At 41.5% G+C, this 17,697-nt stretch overlaps 1 protein-coding gene across 1 annotated transcript in view; it reads left to right on the top strand.

Moving 5' to 3' along the window:
- Window positions 1-10,773: 10,773 nt before the first annotated feature.
- The window catches only part of RGS22 (regulator of G protein signaling 22), a 110,151-nt gene continuing 103,227 nt past the window's right edge, over window positions 10,774-17,697 (top strand). Inside the window, exon 1 of the mRNA XM_070391866.1 lies at window positions 10,774-10,791. The gene's annotated coding sequence lies outside the window, so the exon portion shown is untranslated. The remainder of the gene's footprint in view (window positions 10,792-17,697) is intronic.

The following is a 17,697-nucleotide window of genomic DNA, read 5'->3' on the forward strand; positions in this document are numbered from 1 at the left end:
ACGTGCTCCTTTTAAAGGGCTGGCCCATGAACTGAACTTATAATGTTCCTCTTCCTCTGAGTAGTACATTGTATATATCTACCACAACTTCTTTATCCAGTTCTCTATTGAAGGACACTTTGGTTGTCTCCATTATACATTAAAAAAAAATTTTTTTTATTGATTTCAGAGAGGAAGGGAGAGGGAGAGATAGGAACATCAATGATGAGAGAGAATCATTGATCAGCTGCTTCCTTCACACCCCCTATCAGGAATCAAACCTGCAACCCAGGCATGTGCCCTGACCCAGAATTGAACCATGACCTCCTGGCTCATAGGTGGATGCTCAACCACTGAGCAACACTGGCTGTGCTGTTATACATTATTTCAATAAGATCATTTTGAAGTGTGAATTAGATATGGATATATTTGGAAAAATCTGCCCTAAATTTTAACCCACTAAATTTTTTTGATTAACTGCCAAATTACAAATTTTGTCTATCTTTTCTAATTTTTAGAAGCTAAACAAAAGTATGAATTATTAGTTGTATTCAGTATGATACACAGTCCATAAAGTTTACATCTCATTCCTCACAGTGACTCTATAAGGCAGTTATTATCTTCCTTTTACATATCAGAAAACCACGGTCAGGATTCTAGCAGAGGTAGTTTGCCACTTGTACATGACAAAAGTCTTTGCACAGTCCCTATTGTTAATTTTGGTATGCATATAATTACCTGTCTTACATGGGAGATTGCTTTATCATTAAAAAAAAAATCTAGGTATACCAGGGGAAAAGGTCTAATTTAGAATAATTCTGCCTAAAAAGAGTAGTTTCTTAGCTCATGCTGACTTAACTTCAGCATTGGAACACTAAATGAATTGTATGAATAATATACTATTATCTGAGACTTCAGTTCAAGAGAAAGGCCACTGCTCCAGGCCCAAGGTCTTTGTAATCTAAACAAACAAGGCATGACAACAAGAATAAATTTTACAACATTCCAGTAATTACTACATTCTTACAGGTTTTAATTACCGAGTGAGAGAAAATAAGAAAAAGCTCACCAAACATTTATTGATGGTCTACTCTGTGTTCCCAAGAAGTTCCAAAACAAGAGGGATGATTAAATTTGGCACCTTATTTTTGTATTTTGTTTCACTTCTTAATAAGGACATAAGAACAAAGAGTGTTAATTCTGGGGGAAAACAATGAATGCTTTACCCTCTACTAACATAAGAACCTCTCTATCTTCCCTTCTATGGTCTGTCTCTTTGACAGCCTTGTTAGCTGATTGGCAGGAATATTCTTTCTATTTGACTTCTAATTGTTTCCAGAATTGGACAGGTATTTCCTACTTCTGACCCCATCATTTGGTAAAAATGGTAAGAAACTTGTGGTAAGTAATATAAAGAGAAACTGGTTTGGCTCAGTGGATAGAGCATTGGCCTGCGAACTGAAGGGTCCCAGGTTCGATTCCGGTCAAGGGCATGTACCTGGGTTGCGGGCACATCCCCAGTGGGGGATGTGCGGGAGGCAGCTGATCGATGTTTCTCTCTCATCGATGTTTCTGGCTCTCTGTCTCTCTCCCTTCCTCTCTGTAAAAAATCAATAAAATATATTTAAAAAAAAGAATTATCTAATCTTATTATACTAGCATTTTTATGGGTGCAAATAAGGATGTTTAAATTTACCCCAGATATTTAAATTCTTAATAAAATCTTATTATTATTTCTTAGCTGTTGAGAAAACATTTTTGATACTTAGCACTGAATAAAGCTAAGTTTTTCCACTACTTTTGCTTAATTCATGACAAAAGGCAAAATTGTCAGAAACTTATGACACAAAAATTTACTCAGGACATTTTCAACAATTTCTTGTTTGAATTAATTTATTTATAAAGCTTTATTTAAAATTGTGTCTCTCGAAAATAGTGTAACATAGAAAATGCTTTACATTTAAAAGACTGGAATACTCATTGTTTCTTTGTGGAGGAGGGTAAATAATTCAAAGTTCTCACTAAATATGCCACAAGAGGGCACCAAAGACTTATTCATGGTGATTTTGGCTGTCCTTCAAAAAAAAGAAATTTAGCTTTTGTGTATTTGACATTGATGTACTGTGACATTGCCAGATAGGGGAAATGTTCCTTGACTTAATTTTTAAAGTACATATAGAATAAATTTTGGTAATTATTACTCAGAGTTGCTAATTAAAATATTTTAGCTGGCTTGCAAGAGTGCAGTTTTCTAGGATGACTTAACAGAACACCTTGTTGGCAGCTGGGTCTGTGCCTTAGCCACCTGTGTTTACTTGCCCAGTGGCTCTGCCCTCCTGGCTCCCTTACCAGGGACTGTGGAGCCAGAGGAATAGAAGGTGAGGAATAGTGGTGGCACATTACCAGTTATTTCCTTCCAGCATTCTCATTTCTGCAGAAGGTGGTGCTTGGTTTAGGTGTTGTCCTGGGGTAGTCGGGAACAGACTAACTGGAACCTATGTGATGGGTGTGGAAAGCATAGATGACTTTCTGTGATTGGTCCAGAGTTAGAAGTGGGGACAAAAATTGGTAGTTACTGATCAAGTTCTGACCATTCTGGGCCTTTTGCTGCAGAGGCTGTAGTTTGGTGTCCAAGTCTGATTGCTACAGAGGTTATGGTCAAAGTTCTGTCATATGTGGTCTGACCATTGTCCATTTGTATTCAGACTTTTAGCCATATAATATATCCCATTGCCATCAAAAATTAAAATCACAATGATAAGATGAATTTCAGCCTTTGGTGCTGCTATTCTTGTTTACACACAGAAAGGTTTAGAACTAGGCTTAAGTTGTACCTTACCACACCAAGCCTAAGGAAGGACTGGTACTTTTAAATGATTAAACAGGGAGGACGCCTGACATTTTGCTCTTGATTGTCAAGGACACACACACACACACACACACACACACAACCAGTCTCTCCAGCAGTATTTGGGAGGATCATTAAATTAATGCATCCTCTTGCCCTAAGCAGTCTACATAGAGTAGCCCTAATGCAAGTTAATCCTTGCAATTCAAGTTAGCCTTTGTGACATCTGCTTTGGGGCTCATATTTGTAACCTGATCATTTTTCTTTGTCCACAGAAGCTTAAAATGATGATATCACTTCTTCCTTGTTCCATGGTTATGTTGGCTTCTCATATAACAGTTTGAGCTGTTTCTCAGGGAGACAGATGCTCTCCAAAGCCCCCCAGTTGCATTGCAGGTGTACTGCAAAGTCAGTGTCTAAGGCCACCTCAAACAGATCCCTCACATTTGCTAACAATATGTCCAGAACCAAAAGGGAATAAACAAAAAGTTAATCCCATTTATCCGTTTATTATAAAGGAATTTATTCTTTATTTATATTAATCCTCACCCAAGGATATTTTTTCCATTGACTTTTAGAGAGAGTGGAAGGGAGGGGGAGAGACAGAAACATTAATGTGAGAGAGACACATTGATTGGTTGCCTCCCACACTTGCCCTGGGGATCAAGCCTGCAACTGAGTTACATGGTCTTGACTGGAATTGAATACAGGACCCTTCAGTCTGCAGGCCAGTGCTCTATCCAATGAGCCAAACTCACCAGGGCAAGTTAATTCCATTTGTGTAGATATATTTTCCATTATAAACTTCTGGTTTTGAACTGCATTGGTTTTCAACAATGAAATAGATTGTTGCAGAAAATTGCCTTTTTGAAAAAACTAGCTGGTTTGAGGGCCAGAGACAGAATAAAATTAGTTTTAAAAGTAAAACCTAGTCATCAGGGAAATGCAAATCAAAACCTCAAAGAGATAACCACTTCAGACCCAGTAGGATGGCTATAATAAAAAAGTCAGATAACGAGTGTCAGGGAGAATGTAGTGAAATCAGAACCCTCATCCACTGCTGGTAGCAATATAAAATGGTTTGGCCAATTTGGAAAACAGTCTGGAAGTTCCTTAAAAAGTCAAACACAGATTTGCTAAACCATTTAAATTACCTTTTGACCTAGTAATTCCACCTCTAGGTATATATCCAAGAAAACATATGCCCACACAAAAATTTGTACATAAATGTTCATAGCAGCATGATTCATAATAACCAAAAAGTAGGAACAACCCAAATGATTATTAACTCATGAATGGACAAATTATGGTATATCCATGCAATGGAATATTATTCAGAAATTAAAAGGTAAGAAGTACTGATTCATGCCACAACATGGGTGAAGCTTTAAAACCTTATGTTAAGTGAAAGAAACCAGTCACAAAAGACCAACATATGGTATGATTCCATTTATATGCAATATCCAGAATAGGCAAATATAGAGATACAGAGGGTAGATTAGTGGTTGCTGGGGAGGGCAGAATAGGAGATGATAGCTAAAGAAGTTTCTTTGAGGTGATAAAAATGGTCTATAATAGATTCTGATGATAGTTGCACTTCTCGATATACAGTCAAACCTCAGTTCTCAAATGTCTCCCATCTTGAACAATTCAGTTCTTGACCAAGTTGTTCACAGAAAAAATGCCTTGGTGGTTGAATAAAACTTCAGTTTTCAACCCAACAACTCTTTCAAGCTGTTACCTCAGCATGACAAAAAGCATCTCTCAGGCGACAACGGAGAGAGTGCTCAAGCATGAGTCAGTTTACTGCTACACCTTGTATTGTTAACATCTCAGGAAATTGTGCTGTGAATATTTTTTTTTTTTTTGCTGGTGAAATGGACAATTAATACAATTAAAACATAAAGAGGCCATCAAGAGTGCTGATGTTGCTAAAGGTGTGAAAGTATTCATGAAACAATGATCACAGGCAAAGGGGTAAGAAAATTTGTTGTTCATTTGGGTAAACAAAAAGCATTAGCGGTAATAGAATTTCAGAGGCAATGTTATGTGAAAAAGTGAATATGCTGTATATTACCTACTGAAAGATACCCCTGAAATGAGTGCTGGAAGTGATTTGTTTAAGGCTAGTAGGGGGTGGTTCAATAAATTTAAGAAAAGTATTTATAGATTAGATAGTACATTAGACATGCACTGTATATAAGAAAGGTTAAAATAGGGAGATGTTACTGACTGGGGTTACCGGCTGGCACCTTGGTTCTTCTCATTGGCACAGAAAAGAATTTAAGGACAATGAAAACAAAAGTAAAGCAAAGTGGATTTGTTGAAAATACACTCCAAGCGAGGAGCAGACCAGTTGAGAGAGAGAATGGTCCCAAACTTCCTGGGTTATTTGGTTTAAAGGAGGGATTTTCTGGTTGGAGACTTTCATTTGCATCCAAGAATGACTGACAGAAAAAGGGTTATATAATTACTAGAGGCCCTGTGCCTGAAATTCGTGCATGGGTGTGGTCTCTAGGACTGGCCGGCAATCGAAGCGTGAGCATCTGGTGTCGAAGGGCAGGTCCCAGCTGACCTCTGGGCCCTGGGCAGCACCTGGGCCCCAGGGCCTCCCTCCACCTGAGTCACTGTGCATGAATCCCCACACAGAGATGGGGTGAGCACGGCTGGATGCCGTGGGCCTGAGCGCAGCATGGGCCTTTGGGCCACCCAGCAGCTCTGCATGGAAACCAGGCGGGCAGTGCGCACTCTCTCCTGGCCAGCCTCATGAGACCGGCTCCTGCACGAACCCACGGGGAGCCCAATTGGCCGCTGTGGTCCTGGTAGCTGCGGCCCAGCTTACCCATGGTCCTGCTCTCATCGGGGGCCCACCAGGGCCAGCAGTGCCTCCACTGCCGCCTGCTGCCAGTGCCGCGTCGCCGAAGCCCACCATGTTCCGCGACGCCCCCTCGTGGTCAGCGCACGTCATAGTGAGCAGTCGAACTCCCAGTCAAACAATTTGCATATTAGGCTTTTATTATATAGGATATTTCTTCAGTGCATGCCCTTACCCATATTGCATACATAAAATCCCATGGAGGTGGGGGGTTGAGAGAATCAAAATCACAATGCAAAAATTTGAGATGTTTTTATTTATTTCAGAGAGAGGACGGGAGAGAGAGAAACATCAATGATGAGAGACATTAATCATTGGCTGCCTTCTGCATGCCCCCTACTGGATATTGAGCTCAAAACCACAGCATATGCCCTGACCCGGAATAGAACCAACAACCTCCTGGTTGCTGCTCAACTGCTGAACCACACCAGCTGTGCTCTTGTGTGATTTTCTTAAATCACATGAGATTATTTTTAGAGAGAAAGGCTGCATAGCATGGTTGTTAAAGAGCAAAGACTTTGGCCCTGGCCAGTGTGGCTCATGGTTGGATGTCGTCCCATGCATCAAAAGGTTGCCAATTTGGTTCCTGGTCAAGGTGCATGCCCAGGTTTTAGGCGCCATCCCCCTTGGGGTAGTGTGGAAGGCAGCCAATCTATGTTTCACTCTCACATCAATGTTTTTCTTTCACTCCCTCACCCATCTTCTCCCTTCCTCTCTCAAAAAAATCAATCTTTTTTTTAAAAAGAGCAAAGGCTTTAGATTTGACAGATCTGGATCAACTTCTGGCTTCTACACTTTCAAACTGTTTGTCTTTGAACAAAGTATCTCACCTTTCTAAGTCTCAGTTTCCTAAATTGTGAATAATAGCAATCTTTTAGGGTTTTTGTTGGAGGCCCATAAGTGTGCAATTTATCTAAAACAGATAAATCTCTGTGAACAGGACACAGTGCAGAATGATTACAATGGAGAGAAGGTGTTTCAATAAATATGTACTGAGTGGTAGGCACTCAGTAGTGAGTTATGGGAGTGGGGCATAATATAAAACATATTTCCTTCAGTCCCCAGGAGTTTATTGTCTGGTGGGTGGTACTGAGGGTAGAGGGTGCACCTCTTTGTACAGATTATTTTAATAGTAATATGGTTTTAAGAGTATACAGAAGCAAGCAGAGAAGCCAATGAAAGTGACTCATGGGAAGGTATATCAGGAAAGATGACACCCACGCTGAGTATTGAAGGATGATAAAATTCGGCCTGATAAAGACCAGAAGGGCTTCCCTGGCAGCAGAATCAGCACAAGAAAATGCCTGACATGCCCATGTATCTGTCACCTCTCAAATTCATGTCTCCCAAATTCCAGGCTCCCCTATGAACTGCAAACTCAACATCTTCACTTGGGTGGCGAATAGCCTTATTAAAATCTCCCCCACAAGGTGGTCCACTTAGCTTTTTCCATCTCTGATGGTGGCGACTCCAGCCTTCTGGATGCTCATGCCAAAATCCTTGGGAGTTATTCTCAACAACTTAATGCTGTGACATTCCCATATCCAACTTGTCTGGAAATTCTCTTGGCTCTACCTTTAAAAAAAATGCAGAATCTGAGTTACTGCTATGGGTATGAGCCATCAGCTCTTGCCTGCGTCTACTTGTGGTCATTCACATTCTCTATACAGCACCCAGAGTGCTCCTTTTCAAATAAAAGTAAAATCACCGTACGGGTACTTCTCCATTCAAAACTCCTATGGTTTGAATTTCACTCGGGGCCCACAAAGCCTTTCATGATTTGTTTCTTCCACTTCCCTTTACCTTTCTGTTCTTTTCTTCTACTCTCCCTTCACTCCATTTGGCCCTCTGATTTTGTTTGGCCAAGGTGGTGGTTTATTTGTCTTTGTCTATGTAATACTGAAAAGGCAGGTGTTATGGTTCCTTGCAATAAAAGCCCCCCATTGTCTTACTCCTTGCCTAACATTCACATACCTGCAGGCTCCTGGCTGGCATTAGCGACCCCCTACCCCCACTCTCACTGTAGGAGGCAAGTATGGAGTCACTGATGGTTGTAAGGAGGTCAGATTTGCATTTAGATAGATTATTTTGCTTTCAGCATGGAGGATGGATTTACGGGGAACTCCACTGAGAGAAAAGACTATAAGAGGAACAACTTAGGGAGTTTTTACAACAGTCCAAATGGGTACCTGTACTAAGGCTGTGATTGTTAGTGGGGGTGGAGAGAATCTTACAGATTCCCACAATAGCTTAAGGTAGAATTGTTATTGACGGGGTCTGCGCTTGGAGCAGGCCCCACTGGTAGTGTGTGGGTTCTTGACTTTGTGTAGGAAAGATTTCACTATAGCAGCCCAGGTGATTTGGAGAGTGTGCTTATTAAGCCGGGGGCAATAAAACAAAGGAAGGGCTTAAGGAAGAAGAAGCAATCAGAAAAAGTCAGAGAAACGGGGGCCTTGGAGATAGGTTCAGGGGATATGCCCCAGATAAGCTGCTGCTGCCTTATGTTCCCCTGGTTGCAAGTTCCGTGGGATCCCTGACAGTTTAGGACAGTGATGGCGAACCTATGACATGCGTGTCAGAGGTGACACGCGAACTCATTTTTTTGATTTTTTTTTTGTTAAATGGCATTTAAATATATAAAAAATATCAAAAATATGTCTTTGTTTTACTATGGTTGCAAATATCAAAAAATTTCTATATGTGACACGGCACCAGAGTTAAGTTAGGGTTTTTCAAAATGCTGACACCCCAAGCTCAAAAGGTTCGCCATCACTGGTTTAGGAGAAAATCAGCAGTGATGTGAGGTGTGGGCATACCCTAGTGAGAGAGAGTGCGCTGAGGGTAGAGTGTGTTTATTAAAGCTGAGAGTACGTGTATTAAAGCTGGGGACAGCGAAACGAAGGAAAGGCTTAGGATAGAAGCAGCAACAGGAGAGAGTCCAGGTGGGACTGCTTTGGCTTCGAGAAATTAAAGTTTCAGTGACAGAAGGGAGCTCACTGGGACGTTAGAGGAAAAGGGGCCCTAGAGACAGGTTCAGGGGGGTAAGCCCAGGACCAGCTGCTGTTGCCCACTGCTCCCCTGGATGCAAGTCTCAGAGGGACCTTAGAAAAAGAGCAGAGAGACAAGACATGGGCGTGTGGCCCATAGCTTCTTTTGTCTTGAGGCTTTTTATCTCTCTCGGGTCAGTGGGGATCCTAGGGGAAGTCTCAGAGGAGGGTCCCAACAGAATACTCATTCGCTTTTCAGGTGTGTCCTTCAATACGTTGATTCGTCAAAATGTGTATATAGAGGGGTTAGGGTTATTTTCTGGTTGGTTTTATTGTTAAAGAACGTTATTGAAGAGGGACCAGGACTGAAGCCGGTCTGCCCAGGCAAGGTCTGGACTGTGTAAACCATTTGCTGCTCCTAAGGGTCCTCAGTTGGGAAAGATAAAACCTTGTGATTAGCTGACTGTAAATTGCTCAAATTGTTTGCCCTTGTTTAACTATTTTGTCTCAATTTCCCTTATTCCACCTGTCAAGGAATTCCCCTAGCTTCTTACTAACCTCCCACAGAATTAGGACCCAGTACTTGACTGAATATGTGGTTTTTGCTTCAAGTCACTTGGTACTACATACTGAACTTGGAGTTTTTGTAGGAAGGTGAAATTTGAAGATAAGGAGCAGGAAAATGTACATTTCCTTTTGGACACTTGGATTTGGGAGCATGCAAGGAAAAGCCAGCATAGTGTACAGCAAGCAGGATTTACAGTTCTTGGGCTCCAAAGGAGAGGACTGGGCTGGAAATTTGAGTTGACCATGACTTAAATGTTCATTTTTTTCTAATTACAAGTTGTTTCAAATTTCACTTTTCACTTAAACTCAACGCAAGTTTTTCTGATACACTACAAGCATCCTAAAGTTACTGTCCCCTCTACAATGGCCTCCTCGGGTAATTTTTAAAGCTTAGATATCTTGAAAATGCAGCAGTCCTCACCAATGGGAGCAAAAATCCGGGAAAGACCTGGCTTCACATGGGCTCCCTAGAGCTCAGGAATGATACTCGCTTGTTACACAGGCATCCATGCGACTGGAAATGAACTCGAGATGCGTGTCGAACGTCCTCTTTCATTAGCAAGAAAACTCTTGAGCCCCCTGCTCCCTTCTCCGTCCTCTTCTCAGGCCCGGGGGCCTTTTCTTACTGTGGGTCGTCCCATTGCCCGGCCGGACAGGGGCCTCCAGTTTTGGGAGAACCCGCCTGTAACGACGCGCGTCTCCAGGGCCCTGGGGGGCGGGGAGGGGGCGCCCGGGTGGGTTCGGGGCGCGCGTGGTCCCCGTCTCTCGGCGGCGGCCTGGGGCCCCCGCCAGTCTGGCCACCGTCCCGGCCTCGGGCGCCGCGCCCTGGCCCCGGGCCGCCCGCCGCTCGGCGCCCGCATTGTCCAAGCTCCATAGCAACTCGGGCGAGGCGGGGCCGCACCGCACCGGCCGGGCCGCGCGCTCCGCGTCGGCTGCGCTCCCGGGACGGACCGGCCGGCGCTGTGGGCGCTGGGCCCGACGCCGATGGGGCCCTGACGGCCCGGCGGACGCGCGGAGCGCAAGGGGGCGGCATGCCGGAGCGGCGGCTCACCGCGGGTAGGTGGCGGCCCGCGGGACGGGGCGGACGGGCGCCCGGACCCCGACGCCGCCGCCCGTGTTACCGTCCCCGCCCCGCGTCCCCGCTCCCAAACCTCGGAAAACACCCCCCCCCATCCCCCCCCATTTCCCCGGAGCGTTTTGTTACCATTTTCACCATCTCTTCCCCTCCCCCCGTGGACACTGCCCCGATGGCACCAGGTTATTTTAATTTGCTTAATTATCTGCTGTGCAGCTGGAGTCATCATCACAGGGAGCCCGTGACCCGCTGGTTCCAGAGGCCTCCCCCCTCATTTTAACCTCGAATTCCAGCGTGAGGTTCAGTCCATGTGCGGAAAGTGCCCCGAGGGCTCCCAGTTCACCGAGCTTGCCCATGTGTAAGGGAGGGCGAGGTGCTTTCAAAGGAAATCAGATCTGAGTGAGATAATGTAATGTTTTATCTTGTTTCAGAGCCACCAACTCTGACAGAAGCAGACTTTGTAAGTACAATTTAGAGGGCTGCTGTTTTTCCTCTGGCTTTTATTTCATTTTTAAATAGCAAATGTAGAAAAAAGCTGTATGTTTTCTTTTCTTCTTTTTGCCAAATGAGGGTGATAGAAGCTTTGGCTTAGTAACAATGGTGCTGACTGGGTACGAGACCTTCTTACAGGTACATTTTTAAGAGGGGCTCATTGATTTTTGTTGTGGATGCTATTCACTGTTAACGTTTGTTTACATAAATGGCCTCATTTAATTTCTTTAAACTCTTTAATGAAATTCTATGAGAGAAAGGTTTTATATCCATGGTTTTATCGTGATGAGGCTGTGCAGTTGCTGGTTGTAGTAAACATCACTTGATGGTGTTGATTGAAAATAAGTGGTCAACTTGTAGTTATGGTTCCTTTAAAAATGTACTAAATGTTTTCACGTCAGACTTCTGGAGAGTTGAGTAACAATAAGTACTTTGCCACATACATTATGTATATTGTCCTTTAGGCGAGTACTATATTTAGGATGGGTTTTATTGTGTTTCTTACTGTGGATTTAATGAACTTGTCCAAGGTTAAGCAGCTAGATAGGAGGTAGCAGAGCCTAATTCCTGCTATCGTCTGGACTGGATTTCAAGAGCTATAGCGACTTCTCTGTATTATTTGCTTATGTCCTCCAGCACTTATTTCTCTTGTTGGCCAATTATCTTATTTGCTTTTGGCTTTTTATTCAACAAACCTGAGTACCTTCTAAATTCACAGTGTAGTGATCAATGTTGAGGATACGTCTTGAAAAGTTCACAGTCTAGCAGGGGCTCTGAGGAGGAGAGGGTTAGGGCTGTGCCTGCTAGCATCTTCCACATTCGCCCTGTCAGGCCTTTGGCCCACTACCAAGAGAGAGACCAAGGGAGAGAGGCACATAGAGGACGTCACAACTCCTCCATCTTCTCATTGCCTTGGTATAGCTGTGTAGTGGCAAATTTCTTTTTAAAAAAAAATATATTTTATTGATTTTTTACAGAGAATAAGGGAGAGGGATAGAGAGTTAGAAACATCAATGAGAGAAATCGATCAGCTGCCTCCTGCACGCACCCCATGGGGGATGTGCCCGCAACCAAGGTACATGCCCTTGACCGGAATTGAACCTGGGACCCTTCAGTCCGCAGGCCGACGCTCTATCCACTGAGCCAAACCGGTTCGGCAGCGGCAAATTTCTTTAAGCGGCTTCCTGAACTATTCTTCATTCCAGCCAGAGGTCAGCATGTCTGGGGCCAGCTAATCTTTCCCGTGCAACTCCAGCATCCGTGCTCCGAAAACGGAGCAGTCTGCTGATCTCTTCAGGGCTTTGTGACTGTCGAAGCCTCTATCAGTCACTCCTCCTTCTCTCGGTTCCTTTGACGCCACTATCTCCCAGTTCTTCCATCTCTCATTTTATGTCCCCTCTTCTGGCTCCTTTTTTTCTTTGCTGGTGAAAGTGTTGACCTTCTTCAGGATTCTGTTCAACAGGCTTTCTCTCGGGGAGCTCCTCTTCTGCTAGTTTCAGCTATCCTTATTTCACAGGGCTTCCAAACTTACTATGTACCGGTCAATAATGCAGATTTTTTTTCAATAGATGGAGTTACACATATGTTGATATATATGCGATTTGATATGTATGCTCTTTTGTTGTATTGACAACAAGCTTCAAAACTTCATATGTCAAATTTTCTGAAGATGTTAACATCATAGATATTTTTACGCTTGAAAATGTCGAATTTTGTGCCAAAAAAAGCATTGTGGGAAGCTTTAATTCATTTATTTTGAAGAAAAGTGTTTCTGAAAGTTATCATATACTTCAGGAAGCCTATGGTGAACATGCTCCATCTCAAGATACTGTGAACGCTGGTTTCAACGCTTTAAAAGTGATGATTTCGATGTGAAAGACAAAGAACATCCAGGTCAACCGAAAAAATTTGAAGACTAACAATTACAAGCATTATTGGATGAAGATGCGTGTCAGACTCAGAAGCAACTTGCAGAAAGATTAAACCTTGCTCAGCAAACAATTTATGATCATTTACAAGCAATGGGAAAGATTTGAAAGGAAGGAAAATGGGTGCCACATCAACTGAACGAAAGACAAGTGGAAAACTAAAAAGTCATCAGTAAAAATGTTGCTTCAGTGGCACTTAAGAAAGTCTTTTTTGCATTGAATTGTGACTGGCGATGAAAAGTGGATTTATTTTGAGAATCCCAAATGCACAAAATATTGGGTTGACTCAGGTCAATTATCAACATCGACTGCAAGGCCAAATCGCTTCAGAAAGAAGACAATGCTCTGTTTTTGGTGGGATCGGGAAGGTGTGGTGTATTATGAGCTTCTAAAACCAGGTGAAACCTTTAATACTGATCACTACTGACAACAAATAATCAATTTGAACCACGCTTTGATCATAAAATGACCAGAATTTGCCAGAAGACATGGCAAAGTAATTTTGCTTCATGATGACGCACCATCACACACTTCAAAACCAGTTAAAGACACGTTAAAAGATCTGGGAAGTATTAACTGTCCTGGCCTCGGGCCACCCGGGAAGTATTAACCCACCCACCATAGTCACCAGACCTTGCTCCTTCAGATTATCACTTGTTCCGATCGATGGCACATGCACTTTCTGAGCAGCACTTCAAAACGTACGAAGAAGTGGAAAATTGGTTCTCTGAATGGTTTGCCTCAAGACAAGAGAAGTTCTATTGGGACGGTATCTACAAATTACCTGAAAGATTTGGGAAATGTGTAGATAGTGATGGACATTACTTTGAATAAAGCACTTTTGATGTTTCTCTTGAAATTACCATGTTTTCTTTGATTACAAAATCTGCATTATTAACTGGTACACCTATACAGGCCTCTGGTCCAGACAGCTCTTCTGTCAGAACTCTATATCCATTGGGTAATGGGGAGCCTTCATCATTTGGATGTCCCTGCATTATCTCCACAGTCTAAACTCTCTCCCTAAGAGAATTATCAAAAACCAATAAAATCCAAAGTCACCTAAGCCGGAGCCTTTTTTCCTTTCCTTCACCTCCCTCCTGCAAGTTCCTTTCATAGCCCCATCCTCACAGCTACTGTCTTATTTCAGGCCCTCCTGGACTTCAGCAATACTGGGCATGGACTTTGGCAATACTCTTAGCTGATACCACTGCCTCCAAAATTCCTTCTGCCAACTCCAGTTTTTCTTTGTCTAAAGCATAAAGTGCAAAGCTCTGTGCATAAGCTATGCCGGGTGAGATTGCTTTGCTGTCTAACTTTAGATTTTCCTTCTCACATCACTCTTACCCTGGCTACCAGATTGCTACTAACTCTTTAAAAAGTTACCATGTTACTCGACTACTCACATCTTTTCTTAATCCTACTATTTATTGAATGTTGACTAGATGCTAGTATTTAACGCAAAGCAACTCTGAGGCCACACATCCAGTAACTGGCAGAGCCAGAATGACAAAAGCCTCCCTTCCGTATTCAAGCTTTTCTCGAACGCTTCAGCCTTCTTTAACCTTACCTCCCAATTCTTTCTATATGATAAAGACAATGTTCATACTGTGTTTGGTTTATAAAGTACTTCCACATGCTTCTGCCCCAGCCAAACTGCCCTGCTAGCCTCCTTGCCTTTGCTGTCAAGTTTCGTCTCAATTGCCCTCCCTCATCTATTTCACAATTTTGCACATTCTTCATCACCCAGCTCATTTCCTCCATGAAACCTTTCCAACCTAAACTCGTCCAGACTGCCTTTGAGCTCTGGGCAGCTTTCAGTTGAGACCAGCTTGTGACTAGATCCTCAAATTCATAATGTCACCAAGTATTATCTGTCGATTAAATAATTCATATGTTTTGCATATATATTTCCCTCTGTTTTTCAGAAGTTTAAAAATATCTTTTCTCATTAATATTCTTAGAAAAAAGTATGTGGCAGAGATCTTGTTCCCCCAAATCCATTCTACCCTTTTCTATAATATATACTAGACATAAAGTCTACATTGTCTAGCTTCCCTTGCAGCTAAATGTGGTCATGTAAGGATGCATGGCCGACCCCAAATCATGAAGATTTATCCTTATGTTTTCTTCTAAGTATTTTATAGTTATAGCTCTTACATGGATCTTTGATCCATTTTGAGTTAATTTTTGTAGATAGTATAAGGTAAGGACCCAACTTCATTCTTTTATATGTGGATAGCCAGTTTTTCCTAGTATCATTTGTTGAAAAGAGTATTCTTTCCCACTAAATTGGCTTGGTGCTCTTGTTGAAAATCATTTGATTGTATATGAGAAGATTTATTTCTGTACTCTCTGTTCTATTCCAATGGTCTATATGTCCATCTTTATGGCAGCACCACACTGTTTTGATTACTGTAGTAAGTTTTGAAATCAGATTATGTGAGTCCTCCAACTTTATGCTTTTTCAAGATTGTTTTGGCTATTCAAGGTCCCTTGAATATGAAATTTAGGTGTTTTTGTTCTGTTTCTTTGAAAAATAAAATATAATTGAAATTTTGATGGAGATTGCATTATATCTATAGATTGATTGCTTTGGGTAGTATTGCCATTTTAACAATCCATGAACATGGTATGTCTTTCTATTTATTTATGTCTACTCTAATTTCAGCGCTGTTATATAATTTTCAGTATATAAGTCTTTGCCTCCTTGGTTAAATAATTCTTTTTGATTCTATTGCAAATGGGATTATTTCCTTAATTTTACCTTGGGGGTACATAACTTTTTTTTTTAGTAAGTGATTAAAAACAGATGTTTATTATTATTGATGTTTTATTTTTTATTTCTAAATGAACACAATTCTAAATGAAATGTAAATTTCTCTTTGTCTTATAGTTAACTGTGTATCTGTGGCTCTTCTATCTCTATAGACACTGTAAATTCCCAGACAAAAAAGGCTAGGACCTATTGGGTAATCCTGGAAAGGCACTGCTGTTTGCTTTTATGTACTGCTGCAGTTGAAGGAAACTACACCATACATGGGACAAGGACTTTCGTTGTTATTGTTAATATTTTAAATCTATACAAGGTTGCTCCTGTGACTTCCACAGTTATCTTCTTAGAGCCATACATAAATACATAACTTTTTAATATCAGATTTTATGTTTGAAATGACTTTATACAATTCCTAATCAAGATTTTTAAATTGTGATCCTTATAAAATCCTTGAACAGTCTCTATTGATGAGAAACTATCACCTAATAGGTATTAACATTTTTTGGACTATTTTTTACTGCCATTCAAATTTCTAAGAGTTAAAATTTAACAGTTTTTTCTTTTTCATGACAAATATGTTAAAATTTCTAAGAATAAACAAATAGAATTAGAAATAAATAAAAATTTTTATATAAAAATATTTCAAAATAATGACCAAACTCTTATTGCAATATATACATACATCTTTTTGAGCAATGACCTTGTGACTAGCTTGTTTACTACTACAAGGATCCATCAGTTGCCAGCAGACAGAAATATGTGATATATGTGAATGCAGTGATTTGGGGCCATCATCTTAGCCTTCCAGCACCTCCCGTCCCCCTTCCCTCCAAGCTGTCAGCACCTTCGGCTGTGTACTGTCTTCTTGGACACCTCGGATGGAGACTCCTCCAGCAGTTTCGTGGGGCAGTGGTATGTTCTGTAGCTAGCCAATAAATCCCTATCCAGGGGCTTGAGCAACTCCCTGGCTATGTTCAGTGCCTGACAGAGGAGCAGTGGGTGTGGGAGGAGGCTCATAAATCACCATCTCTAGGGGAGGGAATTGGACTCAGGAGTCCCAAACAAGGTTGCCCAGAGATCACCATCCTGGGAGCTCCAGTCCTCTGTGCTGTGCTGGTTGCCTGAGGACTGAAGAGGTCCACTTCTACTTGACCTATTGGAGTCCAGTGTCTGCCTCCCACTATGTGTCATTGTACCTACACCTGGTGGGAAGCTCTGGTCTGGTGGTTGGTTTATTTAGGAAAGAGAAACAAAATTTTAATATATTTTAGGAAGAAGTCAAAATAGGTATAATTTTGGAAATATGGTCTATCCTAGCCCCTGATTGATGATAGGATTCCCAATCTAAAATGTGACAGTTTAGGATTCGACCTTGGAAATTAGATCAATGGCTTTGGTTTAGCATGAAAGGAAGTTGGAAGCCTGGGTTGTTTTTCTATTTTTGCCATTAGCTAACTGTGACCACCTTTACTTGTTTTGCTTTCATGGGATTTGAAATTATTTAAAATGCACTTCAAGTGCCATTTTCCCCATTTGCTGATTCCTCCTACTAGATAATACCCTTTTCTCTGTTGGGAGAAATGGTTTATAGTGTACTTTTCTTATGGCATTTATTATATTCTTTCTTGGACTATGGTTTTTTGAATGAATTTATTTTATGTCCTCTTTCCTGTTTATACAGTTTTTTTTTTAATGTATGTCTTTTTTTTTTTTTACAGTTGTGAAGTGATTGTAGTTTATCTGGTTTGAAGGTGCAGAAAAATAACTTTTTAAGGAAAAAAATTACCTACCATAATTAGCAAACACATATAAGCTATTTTGCGTAACCCTCTTTCAGGGAGAACTTTGAGACTAAAGTTTAGTTTGGACTAAAAACGGAAAAGGCACTCCTGTAATACATGAAAAACAGGTTGCATTCAATTCTGTGTATTCAATTCTGAAGAAATGTTTCCACCTTCCATTGGATCATTGAGCAGAGAATCTGGGTTGCAAGTTTTGCAGTCAGGTTCATGGAATGGCGTAATGGAGGAATTGATTGTAACTCAATTTTCTTCCTGATTGTGTCATTAACCATCACCAGTTGGTTATTTGAAACATATTAAACCTGAATATGGAGACTTAGTTCATTTTAATACGACCATGTGACTGGATTGTGGAAACTTACTGAGAG

This window comes from Myotis yumanensis, unplaced genomic scaffold (genome assembly GCF_028538775.1).
Source record: "Myotis yumanensis isolate MYYU_CA2020_CCGP unplaced genomic scaffold, mMyoYum1.0.hap1 SCAF_15, whole genome shotgun sequence".
NCBI lineage: Eukaryota > Metazoa > Chordata > Mammalia > Chiroptera > Vespertilionidae > Myotis > Myotis yumanensis.